At 42.6% G+C, this 13882-nt stretch overlaps 2 long non-coding RNA genes across 2 annotated transcripts in view; both read right to left on the reverse strand.

The window, feature by feature from the left end:
* LOC109246378 (uncharacterized) overlaps nucleotides 1–13882 on the reverse strand; it is a 152889-nt gene that overhangs the window by 58333 nt on the left and 80674 nt on the right. The gene's annotated exons all lie outside the window — the stretch shown is intronic.
* Nucleotides 13029–13882, reverse strand: part of LOC109246376 (uncharacterized) — a 28347-nt gene continuing 27493 nt past the window's right edge. The window contains exon 3 of the long non-coding RNA XR_002071333.2: nucleotides 13029–13577. This is a non-coding gene — a long non-coding RNA (uncharacterized LOC109246376). The remainder of the gene's footprint in view (nucleotides 13578–13882) is intronic.

The raw sequence follows: 13882 nt of genomic DNA on the forward strand, positions 1-13882 counted from the left end.
ATCTTCTGCCCACTGTATCTGTAGATAACAACGGAAGCCAAAGGCAAGAAAGCCCATGATACAGTCCATTTGATCAGCCTCCAGAGACCACCACAGGACATAACTGGAGGGGCAAGTGGAGACCAGGCAGCAGACTGAACAAAGAGTCCATTCTCTTTATTCGCCAACCTATACAGGTTATAGATGTGTGATGGTATCAAATATGGTGTAAACCAACAAACCTGAGTACAAAAAACAGAGTTCTTAATCCTATGAAAACTAACTCACATGCTTTGAAAAGACTGAATGACAACAACAAAAAGAAACAAGTGACTATGCTGATTATGTGCCAGGTACTGTTCCAAATATTCCATAGGTACTGTATTAGTTCCCTATTGCTGCTGTAACAAATGATTATAAATTTAGTGGCTTAAAAGAACACAGATGTATTCTCTCACTGTTGTGGAATAAGAACAGTAATTCTAAAATGGGTCTTAATGGACTAAAATCCAGGTGTCAGCAGGGCTGCATTCCTCCGCGAGGCTCTAGGGGAGAATCTGTTCTTTGTTTTTTCTAGCTTTTGGAGGCTGCCCACATTCCTTGGCTCATTCCTTCTTCCATGAGTCATATCACTACAACCTCTGCTTCAATAGACACATCTCCTTCTGTGATTGTGACTCTCCTGCTTCCTTCTTTCCCTTATAAGGTTCCACCTGCATAATTCCTTATGATCTCCCATCTCAAACTACTAACTTAATCAGATCTGCAAAATCTCATTTTCAGGTAAGGTGACATACTCACAAGTTCAGGAATTAGGACATTCATTGCTTACAAACAAGGACATTCTGCTATATAACCACAAGGTAACCATCAAAATAAGAAAATTCACATCGGTACATTACCACCACCGAATCCTCAGATCCCATTCAAGTTTTGACAGTTGTTCCAATAATGTCCTTTATAGTAGAAGAATCCAGTTTTAAACCATACATTGCAATTAACTACCATATCTCTTCAGTCGTCTTTAATCTGGAATAACTCTGTAATATTTTCTTGACTTTCATGACCTTGACAATTTTGAAGATTACAGCCCAGTTCTTTTGTAGAATGTTCCTCATTATGAATTTATCCAATGTTTCCTCATTCTTTTATTCAGGAGTATCATACAAGTGACAAAGTGATGCTGTGTTCCTTTGAATGCATTTTATCAGATATTATGATTTTTATTTGTCCCACTACTGATGGCATTCACTTGAATCACTTGATTAAGGGGGAATCTGAAAGACTTTTACACTGTAAGGCTGCTCTTTTTGTCCTTTGTAGTTAAGTATTTTATAAGGAGATACTTTGAAACTAGGTAAATACCCGGGCCCTCATCCAACTTTCAATCCATTCATTCCTTCTTTGTCTCCATAAGGACGCATAGTTTTATTCATGGGTTATAATCTATTGATATAATTACTTCAATGCCATAAATTCTGCCAATGACATCTCCCTCAAACTGGCTTGATATATTCCCATCAGTCTTTGAGCACTTCCTTGCTTTTGAAGCACATGATGTTTCGAATTCCTCTTGTACTTTCCCTCACCCAACCCAGGAATCGGCCATTTCTCCAAGGAGTCCTAAAGTCCTTTCAGTGAGGCATGGCATTAGAAACCAAGATCCTGGCACTGGTAGTATACTTACCACTTTTGTTTCCTATAGTGGACAGAGCTAAGGAATATATGTTACACCTATATTTCTATATCTAATATATTGAAAACCACCAGCCACACTGATATTTCCAATTCCAAACCAACCCCACAAGTTCTTTCTAGTTTTCTACCTTTCTATATTGGATTAAGGGGTGAAGCATTATTTGGCCTACATATATTAAGTCACTTAATCCTCATAACAATCTTGTGATTTAGAAAATATAATTGCCAGCCTGATCATCCAAACAGTATACTGTGTATTTCAAATGGTTCAAGAAAAAAGTTCTATATGCTGCGCTTACAACTTTCCTGTAAGTCTGTAATTGTTTCAGATTTTTAAAAAGTTAATGCTAAAAAAAAAAACAAAAACAAAAAACACAAACCTCTATAAATCAATAGACTATGAGATACAATAGCGTTCATAGTATTCCCAGCCATCTCAGTGAGATGAAAGCATTAATACATTTTCCAAATTGGGGGAGGAGAAGAGAGAAAGAGAGAAAGGACAGGACAGGATTTTAATCTAAGAAGGGTGGGAGGTGGGAAAGGTGACCCACACTGACTTATCTTAACAACCTAGGCTGGTGGGTCAGAGTTGTAATCTTCAGCGTGTCATTTCATTCATCATTTACATATGGCCATTTGACAGCCATCCAGGCCTGAGGTCCACTCAAGAGCTGGAGGAGCCTGATTAGCTAATCAGCCATCTTGGCTGGGACACAACCTATCAATGTGACAGGGCATATTAGCCTAAAAGTGGCCACTGGATACATTTCTTAAGGCTTATTCAGCCCCCTCAGTGTGAGAAAAACAGAAACATGTGACAAGTCACTGGAATCTCTTCTCTGGTCCAAGTCTCTTACTTAATAGACAGAGAAACCCAAACACAAAGTGGTTAAGGATTCTGACAAGGTTTCACAACTATGGGGTGGCAGGACTCAGAAAACTCTTGGGTTCCCATCCACATCATTGATGGCCTGCCAAAATTGCCTTGTGTGCTCACTGACTTTGTTGTATGTAGCAACAGACATTACCAAGGGGCAATGGAAGCCTGCTTTATTCCAGGTGATTAGGGCTGGGGGTTGTTTGGTTAGTTACTAAAGTTTGTCAAAATGGGAAAGCCCTAAAAAATGTTACGTAAATACTTAAAACATTTTATTGGACAGTTTTTCTTTGCAACTTAATCTCCCAATTAGAGTTCCACGTGTTTTTATTGCATATACCTAAGTCAGAATCCATCATCTTTGATTTCCACTTTGTGTTTCCTTTACGGAAGGAGATAGAATGTAAAGACATTTGAGTGCAGAACTATTCTAGATGTTAATTTTTTCCCTTTTGGAGTTGTCTCAACCACATATAATTCAATAGCAATTTTATTAGATGTGTGACTTGGGCAAGTTCCTGAACCTCTTTGTGCCTCAGTTGACTTTCCTGAAAAAGAAGACACTCCAGGATCATTTTGCATTTTCTAGGCCCTAACTCTGGAACTGGCCATTTCTCCATGGAGTCCTGTTGCCTTTTAGTGGAGAATGGCATTAGAAACGATGATCGGGGGGGGGGGGGGGGGGGAGAAACGATTATCTGGGCACTAAGTGTGCTCATCACTATTGGATTGTTGCTGTTGCCAGGTGATCACAGCAGACAGAGCTAATGACTATATATTTCTGTATCTCTATATATACTGAAAACCATGCATCACACTGATAGGTCCAGTTCCAAAACAAGACCACAAAGTTTGTTCTAATTTTCTCCCTTTCCATATTTATAACTCTCTTCTCCAACAAAGAATAATTTGGCTCTCATTACCCTTAATATACTTACTTGTCTGATCAATACTCCCGTATATAACCAAGCAGAATTTCTTCCCATTACCTTCCTCTCCTCAGGTGGACTCTGTCACATACCTAGTCCCCTCTCTGCACAGACAGCCTGCAACCCTAACACTGGGCCAGTTCCCTGCATGAGCACACGTTACCTTGCTCAGGCTCCGATACCCTATGCCAAGCTAGTCTTCTACTCTCTACCAGCCTTAGTCCACTCAGGCTCTGCCACCCACTCTGGGCTACTGTGGCTTCCCTCCTTCTTTTGGAGTAGATGCCAACTTTGCTCTATATCGACTGAGTTTAGGACTGAACTATTCAGGGGGCGCCTGCATGGCTCAGTTGGGTAAGCACCCAACCTTGATTTGCACTCAGGTCATGATCTCACAGTTCATGAGATCTAGCCCCTCATCAGGCTCTGTGCTGACAGTGAAGAGCCTGCTTGGGATTCTCTCTTTCCCTCTCTCTCTGTCCCTTCCCACCTTGTTCTTGCTCTAACTCTCTCTCTCTCTTTCAAAATAAGTAAACATTAAAAAAAAGACTTATTTGTTTAGAAATAATAGGGGAAGAGGCAGAGGAAGAGCCCCTTTTTTGTTTTTAATACCTTCTGTGACACAGTGAAGACTGTCAATAGGGTAAAGAAACAGAAGGCACTGTTTGAATTCAACAAGACAGTTTGGAGTTTCACATCTTGACCTGTAGTGTGTAGGGAAATTTATTCCCAGATTTATTTATCCCCCAAAGTGTGTTGTCACCAAAAGATACTGATTGCTTCTTTGCTGACAGGGCTATTAGCATTCAAATATTTGATTGCTGTTATTATCAAGATCACTTATTGATATTTTTTCCTTTTTCACTTCATTCTTTCATCAACAGAGAGGCATTACCTGCTCCATGTCATGGCACTTAGTTCTTTACGTATTTCTGATAGACACTTGAAAGCCTGGTATACATTGATGGATACAATTAGTGCAGCCTTAGGAGTCAGACTTGTGTCCAAATCACTCTAATTTACTGATAGTTTGAACTTTATAACAAGTAAAGATACATACATCTTTAAAATAAGGTGTATATATGCGCGCGCGCGCACACACACACACACACATACTCATTCACTCATTCACATCTGCCACATGGCAAAGCATTCTCTAAATGCCCATTCCTATCATGCGTACCTTCTTGACAAAGTCTCATGTTTGTGCATGTGTCTGTCTGTCTCTTTGTTCATTGGGTTTCCTTTGAGACCTGAGACCATGAGAAGAACTTCAGGCATGTAAAAACTGATCAGTAACAACAGTTCTGAAAACCAGAAGACTGAACTAATGTCTCAGTGAACTTTAAATAAATGCATCCCCTGTTTTTCTCAGAAGTTTTGGACTCACAATGGTATTATCCCAATGGTATTCTCATCATAGCCAATGTGCTATCCTAGGAGAGGGAAGGGAGAAGCAGCATTCTGTAAATCTGCTTCTTTCTGTGCTCAATTTACCACAAATATATCCTGCCACCTACTCACGTCCTTCCAGGTCCAGGCTCACATGCCTCATTCTCGCTCAACCACTCATTGTTGAGCTGTGTGAATGCCCTGTTCCCTTCATGTTTCAAAGACCATTCTGAGGGAAAGAGAACTGGAAAACCTGTAAAAAAAAATTTATTGGTCCAGTCTGCCCCAGTTAGCTGGGAAAAAAAATCTCTATTTGTTGCTATATAAAAATATTCTGTGGTATCTTGCATTACGCTGTTGTCTTTGGTCCACTTCGGTTGAAACCATGCTTTTTGCTCAGCTATTTTATTGTAATTTTATAGTGTAAAATTCTTCCTCTGATTTCACTGAAGTCTTGGGCGGAGTAAAGTATAGTCTCTCTCTCCTGTGATGAGATGGAAATTGTTATCCTTGCCCCCATGACACCAGAGTAAAATGGGAAAGTGCACGCATGTAATCATCAGAGTACAGCCCATATAAGAGAGGTACAGAATTGTTTCCTTTTTAGAGGGTTTAATTAAAATCATTACTTAAAAACAAGCGTTGTGACAACATCATGATTGGGCTATTTTCAAACCGTAAAACACCTATGAGAATTCAGAGTTCCATGAGAAAAGTGTCTCTTCCTAGTTCATACATGTACGTTTGCAGGATTCAAAAGTGTAAAGAAATCTGTTAATCTTCTGGTATTGGCTGCACTGATTATTTTACGGTTGTCTAAAAATGAGAGGCATAGTGAAATAATTCAATATTTTGTAATATTTTAGAGGGTCATTATAAGACATTCTCTTTTACTCAGTAAGGATTAAATAACCAAGTCTATGTTTTTTATTGCTGATTTCTACGATTAAAGCAAGTACATATAAACTGAGCTGATTGCAATATAAAGAATTATTCTCTTGGGTCCTACTTGTATTCATTCTCTTTCTACATTTTAAAAACCCATTCATCAATTACTCTGCAGTAGCACCAGGACTTAGCATGCGCATATTATCTTCTATTCCATTGCAGTCTTCCAAAATCACGCGTGTGCATGTGGGTATGTATACACCACCCACACTCACAAACACATATACACACATGCAGGCACTCATAATGGCATCCAAACATATTTACCCGTAATTACATTCTAGGCACTTTATCGAACAGATATTTTTGCATTCATTTGTGGAAGCTGAAAAGAATCCATGCTAATGTTTGGAGTCTTAAAGCAAACTGTAATCTTATAAACAGTGAGGTGAACCTCAGAGGCAGTAGTCTTTTGATATGCAGCATAAGTGAAATGCTGCATAATATAAAATGATGGCGCTATTAATCCTACGGCACTGGTGGTGCCCAGCCCCCCCCCCCCTCGCTATTGATACCAACGCCATTGTCTCTGGCTTTAAACTTCATCAGTATGCAAACGGAGTGTCACTATGATGGGTGGTAACTTGGTTGGATGCACTTTCTACATTTCTGGCAAATGAGTATAATTATTTTCAGAGCTGCGGGCAACTCATGCATGTTTTATCCTCCATCTGGACCAGCACGGTACACAATAGTGATAAAAGATGATTTTCCCCCTTGGATGTTCACAGGCCATCATCGACACAGTCCTGATGAAATGGCCATGTATCCCCTAGCAGTTCTATATCTGCCACAGCTTGACAACAAAATTATTTCCCCATAGTACTAAAACACTTCAAATATTCAAGCCCTCTGTGCATATATTTGTGTTTTGAAGCATTCAGCGTTAACATAATGTGGTAATTTATAAACTGACAAATTAACTATGCAGAAATCACAGAGAGGCCTTATGAGGTCTGCAAAGCAGCAGAAAAGAAAGCAGAAGCTTTTTGCGCTCTGTAATAATAATAATCCTATCAACTGTCGCAGATCGCCCGGCCTCCCATTGTTAGAGCCGCTCACTCTACAGCTTGCTTACTGTAGGTGATTCTGCCTGAGACGCCTCACCTCCAACCTCGCCAGCCAGAAGGCTGGGCTGGGCCTGGATGTGCCATCCTTCCCTGGGTCTGGGGCTCATGGGGAAAGGGCACCAATAAAAAAAAAAAATTCAAGTTGCCCATTACTGATCACTTGGAGCCAGAAATGGTTGTGTGGGATGGAATTTGGGGAGGGTGAGATTTGCCTTCAAGACAGGAAGGGAATTTAGGGCTGGCAGAATCAATAACAGCAAAAAACTGAGATTATGCACGGGAGAGGGCCGTCAGCCTTCTTTGTTTCGTGCTTATAAAATCATTTTAATGATTAAAATCCATCATCTTGCTAGCCCGCTTAGCAAGCGCTGGCGATCCTCACAAACCTACTATTGATCCTCAGACAGACAGCTGAATGGAGGCAGCATTCATCAAAGGACGCAAAAGAGCGCATTTTCACTTTTATTGTATTAGCTCAATTCTCTTTCAGAGGAATTAAAGACTAATTTTGCTAGACCAAGGGGAAAGTCTGTGGATCTTCTGCTGCCCCCATCTGTTTAACGTGTAGATTCTTAGAAGGCAGAATTAATGTTTTAGAGGCAAGAAAGTATTTACAAATTCTTTGTAAAAACACAGAACATTCCTTCATGATATGCCAAACCAGCCTCTCCTTCCTTCCTTCCCCACTACACCCTGCTCTCCACCCCACCTCCCCCAGTCACTGCACACACACACACACACACACACACACACACACCATCCTTTAAATGGTATGTACCATGCTACGAGGCCTACCAAACATCAGACACTCTTTATCAGCAGTTGTGCCAGGGTCTCCATGGCAACAGTATAATAGATTTGCCCTTATTCAATCCCAGAGGCCACATTGAAGCGCAATGCAAAATTTGCTGGGGCCTGAATTCCTTTCAAGCCATGGCTCATGTGTCAGGAAACAAGTCAATGCACAGACAGCACTGCACATAAAGATGGAAAGGAACCTTTTCTCTCCACTGCTGTTTGCTCACAGTGACATTCAGAAGCTCAGGCCCTTCTAGATCTCATTTCTGTCTTGTTTTCTAGTTATTAATTCACTTCTTTGGGTGGAGAAGAGAGTGGGGGGAGGGGAGCATCATGCTTTGCAATAATAAACCACCAATGAAAGTGCAAAGCAAGCTGCATAAAGACGAAGCTTGCAACCCAGCCTCCAAGGTTATATAGGATTCAATATGGCTGAAGCCCACCACAGCTGCAGACTAAATTCGGGGGCTTGAGGCACCCCGGTGCCGAGCAGGGCTGAACAGCCCAGACAACCTCCTCCACCCACACTGGAGCGGTATTTTGTGATACTCAAGCAACCTTCCCCAGGGAAGGAGAGGCAGGAGAATGGACACATGCCCTTGTCCCAAAGCCAATCTCGGCAGGCAGGAAGAATTCCCGGGAGCTCACACCTGAAGTACACTGTGGCTAAAACAAGCACAGCTTAAAAGTTAAACAATCATTTGTTTCAGGTTTATTTTAATCATTAGCTTTGGGACTTACAAGATGATTACTTTGTGGGTTAATTATTTTCTGTGCTTGGCTTTCCAAACCTAATTGCTCAACTCCATTATTGTACATAGCGATCCATAGCTGGCTCCTAAAATTACCTGTCCAAATATTTTCCCTTTTGATTATCACAGAGAATTTGCTATTTTTCTCCCTGACTTGGAACTTTGCAGAAGTGACTTGCTAAACCAAGATACTGGTTTGATTTTGAACATGGAACTAGAGATTATCATGGGCTTGTGAAAGAATGCAATGGGTGATAGAATTTGAAAGAAGACTCTTAAGGGGCTTTGCCCAGACGAGACCTGATTAACTTCAGGGCAGTGGTTCTCACACTTTAACGTGCATAAAAAGCACCCGGAATATTGCTGAAACAATTTCTTGAACCCCATTGCCAGACATGACTCAGCAGGTCAGGGGCAGAGCCCAGGAGTGAGCATTCCTAGAGAAGTCACAGATGATACCAGTGCTGCTGGTCCAAGGACTGTGCTTCAGAAGCCATAGCTCTTGGCCAATCTCCATGAGTAAAAGTTCCTCAACCTCAGGCTTAAAGTTTATTTTGACTGTTTACTGTAGCTGTGACTTCAATTCTCTTCTTGAAGGGCATTACTTGTCATCCTAATATGATTACCCCCTTTTCCAGAGCATCAGACACACAGTTGCACCCAGTACATGGGACACAGCGAGAATGGAAGCCATGGGGAAGAAAAAAGCATCAGGAGATCAGGATCCAGTCTCAGGATTAACACAATGCCTGCCACACATTAGGGCTTGAACAGTATGTTTTTGAATGAGTGAGTAAATATGATGGAATTTCAAGGCTTCCATACTTCAGGAAAGGGATTTTAGGTCAAGAATCTGGTGCTCTGTGTTTTATTTATGTTGAAATAAAGTCAAATGTCATACATCTGTTTTTGAAAGTGGCATATGAATTTTTGTGGGGGAGATTAAATAGTACTTTAAATTCTTCTAGGAAGCTGGGGCCATAGGATGAATCACTGTAGAAAGCAAAATCCTTTTATAATTAAAAGCATTACTCTCTAACTTATCTAGTTGTATAAGTTTGGTTTTTCTTCAAGTGGGAAACACTATTTTTACCTTAAGAATCACCAACTTCACTTTTTACTGAACAAAATAAAAGGGTATATTTCTGCCTGGTGTTTTCAACTTGGAATCATTGTTTCTTTCTTTTCATGTCCTGTTCCTGCTGATTTGACTCTAAAATCTGGCTAATTTTAATGAATAATCAGTTTCAACAACAACAAAACATTGAGCCAATAATATATGACACTGACTTAAGATGGTCCTGCTCAGTTTGACCAGAGTTTGGTTCCCCTTGCTAAGTGAGCTCTGTTCTAGAAAATGACACCTGGGCAGGAGGAGGGAGGAAGAGGGGAAGTAGACTATGAATTACAGTGACCTGCTTTGTGAATTACCTCATCTATGGCGAATTCATAAGACAGTGGCAGTGCTTTTCACCCTATCTTACAGTATGTCTTCAGTTCTGAGTGTTTTCTTCCCAGAACAAGGCCAAGGGCACTGAAGTCAGCAGCCTCTCAGGCAGGGAGCCTACAGGGCCCTTCCAGCAAGGGAGGTACAGTGGATACAACAAGAGCAGATTTCTTTCCCTCACCCTGCACCTTGCTTCAGTCCTTGCGTAGTATCATCCCTCATGGACTGGTGAGAAAGAACAGTCTCTTAACATAAATCCAAATATGCAGAATCGTAGAATTATTAAACTAGACCTTCGAGAGAGTGCGTCTCCATGCTTCCTTTTTCCAGAGAAGGGAGATCTCAAGATTGTGCAACTAGTCAGTGGCAGAGATGGGGCATGAGCCCAGTGTCTACACTCTGACAGAAGGCTGAGGACACCTACTCCATGCTGTTCCAGCCTGCTTTGCCCTCCCTGGAAGGGCAGCCCATCACACTGTTTGGAAACAGACATCCCCTCCCACACTCACCCCCCCCCCCCCCCCCCCCCCCGTCACAGGCTACCTAGAGGGGAGCATGAATGCAGACTGCTATCAACAACTTTCAATTCAGCAAATATTTATTAAGCACCTGCTGTGTGCCTGGTGCTGCCCTGAGCTCTGACAACACCAGAATGAAAGAACACAGCATTTTATTACAAGGTGGTTACAACCAGGTAAGTCTGTGTTTCATCACTTTACAATAGCCGTCCCCACTGTAATGCTCTGCAAACTGGTGTGTACCCCAGTATGTCTGGAGCCACAGGCCAAACTGGTTGTTACCTCCTGACATTTCCATTTTCCGTGATTATAATTACACATTTCCTTGATTTTATGACATAGATTTTTTCGAATTCATGCTTTAAGCCTTGGAAATCTGGAAGGACGCTTCTGACTCTCTAAGTATGTGTTCCGTGGGTGTTGTCCTCTTTCTTTTTTTCCCCTCAGGTATGGATTGAGTTTCATCTTAGAATGATACCTTAGAATTGAGGAAAGAAAGGAATTTAAATGGTCATTTCGAACGTTCGCTATTTTAGGCTACCGCACAATATATCAGGTTTTGAAAGATACACAAATACAAGACTTCAGCCCAGTCTCTTCTTCGTGGAGGGCGCTTTCAGGCTCTCCCCTCGAGTCCCCGAGTGTGGACTTTGAGCTCCTCTGCCACGGGGCGGGGGGGGGGGGGGGTGGGGGGGGGGTGGAGAACTTTAAGGGAAGCTGAGAAGCGCTGGTTTAGAGGAGGCAGTGTTTGTAAGGGCCAAAGTGAGGGTGGGAAAACATCTGCAGGACAAACACGATGCCGAGCATTCCAACCAGACCCTGGACCCGAAAGCAATGAGACAAACACTTCCAGATGAACTCATCCGTTTTCATGTTATAAACATTCCTCCCCCCAAGGAGAGCTGGTCTATCGCTTCCTACTATATTGTTGTTTTTCTACCTTTGCCCCTCGCCTCACTTCTTTGTGACCAGCACAGACTTTGGACCCTGCCCTTTCTCACTGTCCTGCTCGGCCACCTGTCCAGCCCTGTGTTCGGCAGTAATGACCAGCAGACCGTGCCTTTCTTGCCAAGTGGAGCCGACGCTCTGTGGACCATTGTCTGTGGGGCCACACTGCTGTCCCCATCGCTGCCCCTATAGGACACTCATCAACAGCTGTGAGAGGCTTCCCATCCTGGCCCATAGAAAAGGAGGGCCTGGAAAGGCTTCTTAGAGCATCAGTTCAGAGGTCCCGCAACCAGCCAAACAATACACGATTATTCAACGGCTCCAATTCATTTTCCTCTGCTCCTCCCCCACCGTTACCCTTGAGAGAAAACTAATTTGCAGAAAAATAGCCCCTGCCAGCTAACTTCTCCTCCTAAATGTATGATGACCCCGAACTCTGGTCTCTGTGGGTACTTGTTCTCACAGTAAATGCACAGAGTTCTGAAAAGCCGTCTTCTCCTTTAAAAACCTCCCTCCCCCATCTGAGTCAGGGAGATGCTTTCTTTTCCTTTTATTCTTTGCTTCTCTTTTTAACATGTGTGCTGAAATTGGCACTTTCTCTTTTCAGTTCACTCCCTTCCTAGGATTAATGCAGGCAGCAATGGAGAAATGTGCACAATTTTTCCAGTCTCTGCACTAGGCGAACCCACGGGTGATGGATTAAATGTAACAGGCTCTACCTTACATATCACTATTTAAGTGAAGTTCTGTGCGGCCGGTGATGCATGGTGTCATCCAGGGTGCCCTACACAAGCGGGGGACTGCGGCTGCCTCCACTGTTGTCTGAGTAAATAATGGGGCTAATGGCATTTGGTGCAAATGAGACTCCTATAGAACTCATAGTGCTTGTTGATCTCCTTCGTATTTTTCTTTGTCAAGAGCCTGCTTCAGCAGTGTGGCCTGCCTTGGCTATCTGTGGGAGGAGGGAAGGTCTCGGGGAGTTCAGGATTTTGTAACCAATATTGAACACCAGCAAGAATGGATGCCAAGGTCGGGTTAAGAATAAAGAAAATTGATTTGGAGGTCAGGGTCACGATGTGAAAGGCCCTGAATGCTGCCAAAATATTTTCATTATCGCCGTTTTTGTTATGGAAAAGACCAGGCCTGTGTTAGGAGGCGAAGAGGTGGGAGGTGAGGATGGAGAGAGGGAGCCTGAGAGATACTAGGAGAATCAGAGCTCTAGGATTTACGGGCTGTGGGTCCCCAAGTCTAATTTAACTGGTGCCTGCCTCCCTTGTAGAAGTGAGTGAGTGGATGGACAAACACTGATAATGACACTTTTGCCCCACAGAACAAGGCAGTTCTGGACTCTCTCAGTCCCTCTCTCTCTCTCTCTCTCTCTCTCTCTCTCTCTCTCTCTCTCCTGCGGCAGAGAAGCTGGAGACAAATTCTTGCTGTTGTATTTGCAGGGGTAAGCTATTTCATGCATCACTGTGATTCTACTTTTCGCCCATGCCTCCAACATACCTGCACCACAGGGCTGTATATTTTAACAAAATCCTGTTATTATTGGAGCTCTGACCCGATTTTGTTTCTATATTCTGAAGTAGAAAAGACTCCAGTGGCATGAAATTAGCAACACATTCTGCTAGTGTGTTAATTGTGTGAGAGTTTTTGGCAGGAGAATCTCTTAGAGCTACATCGAATTTATTTTTTATTTAAATTTGGTAGTGATTTCATATTGTGTTTAAAGAGAGGTACCATGGCTTAAAACACTTGGGATTTACTGTATGTTCAGAAAGAGAAAAAAATCTGCCTAATGCAGTGGTGCAGAAGGAATTATGTAATTTTTTCACTTAGCAGGGAAGCTGCTAGCATTGATTTCTAACTCTTTATGAGAAACTGGCATTCCCAGGCAGTGGTTTGGGTAGTCCTTGGACCCCACTACAGTATCCAAATGCAGTTGTGTATCTGGCCAGTAGCAGATTACCTACTTTGATAAAACCAAAAATGCATGAAAAAGAGAAAGTCAAAATCTCCCAGGACAGAGTGGCTGTTTGCCTCTAACAGATACCCCTTCAAAATCCCCCCAAAACCAAAGGGACATTGCATGACCACGGCTGTCCTCATAAACATGTAGCCGGGCGAGCAAATCCCAGAAAGGGGAAGCGTGGGCAGACAAGCCAACAGATGTGTCCCACTGAAGATGGACTCCTGCTCTTCGGGGCAGAAGGCAGCTCTGAAAGAGGAAAAAAGCAACTAATGATTACTAAATACTTACTGTCTACTGGCTACTGTATTGGCTGACTTGTCATCTCATTACCCTGGCCATATACCAGATACGTGATTCTCTGCTCCTGGTTTCTTGCCCACCTCCTCTCCCCACACTTCCCTCCTTGCTTATCACCCACCACGCCACTGTTGTCTGAGAGGCTCTGAGCTGCCCCGGCTAGCTATGGGTTCCTCCCTGTCCTTCATTCACTGTGTGGCTCAGTCTAGCAGTTCAAACCAGGATAGGCAAGGGCGCTTCTCCCTGGTACTATT

The sequence above is a fragment of the Panthera pardus genome, unplaced genomic scaffold (assembly GCF_024362965.1).
Source record: "Panthera pardus isolate Hobbes unplaced genomic scaffold, ASM2436296v1 HiC_scaffold_2, whole genome shotgun sequence".
NCBI lineage: Eukaryota > Metazoa > Chordata > Mammalia > Carnivora > Felidae > Panthera > Panthera pardus.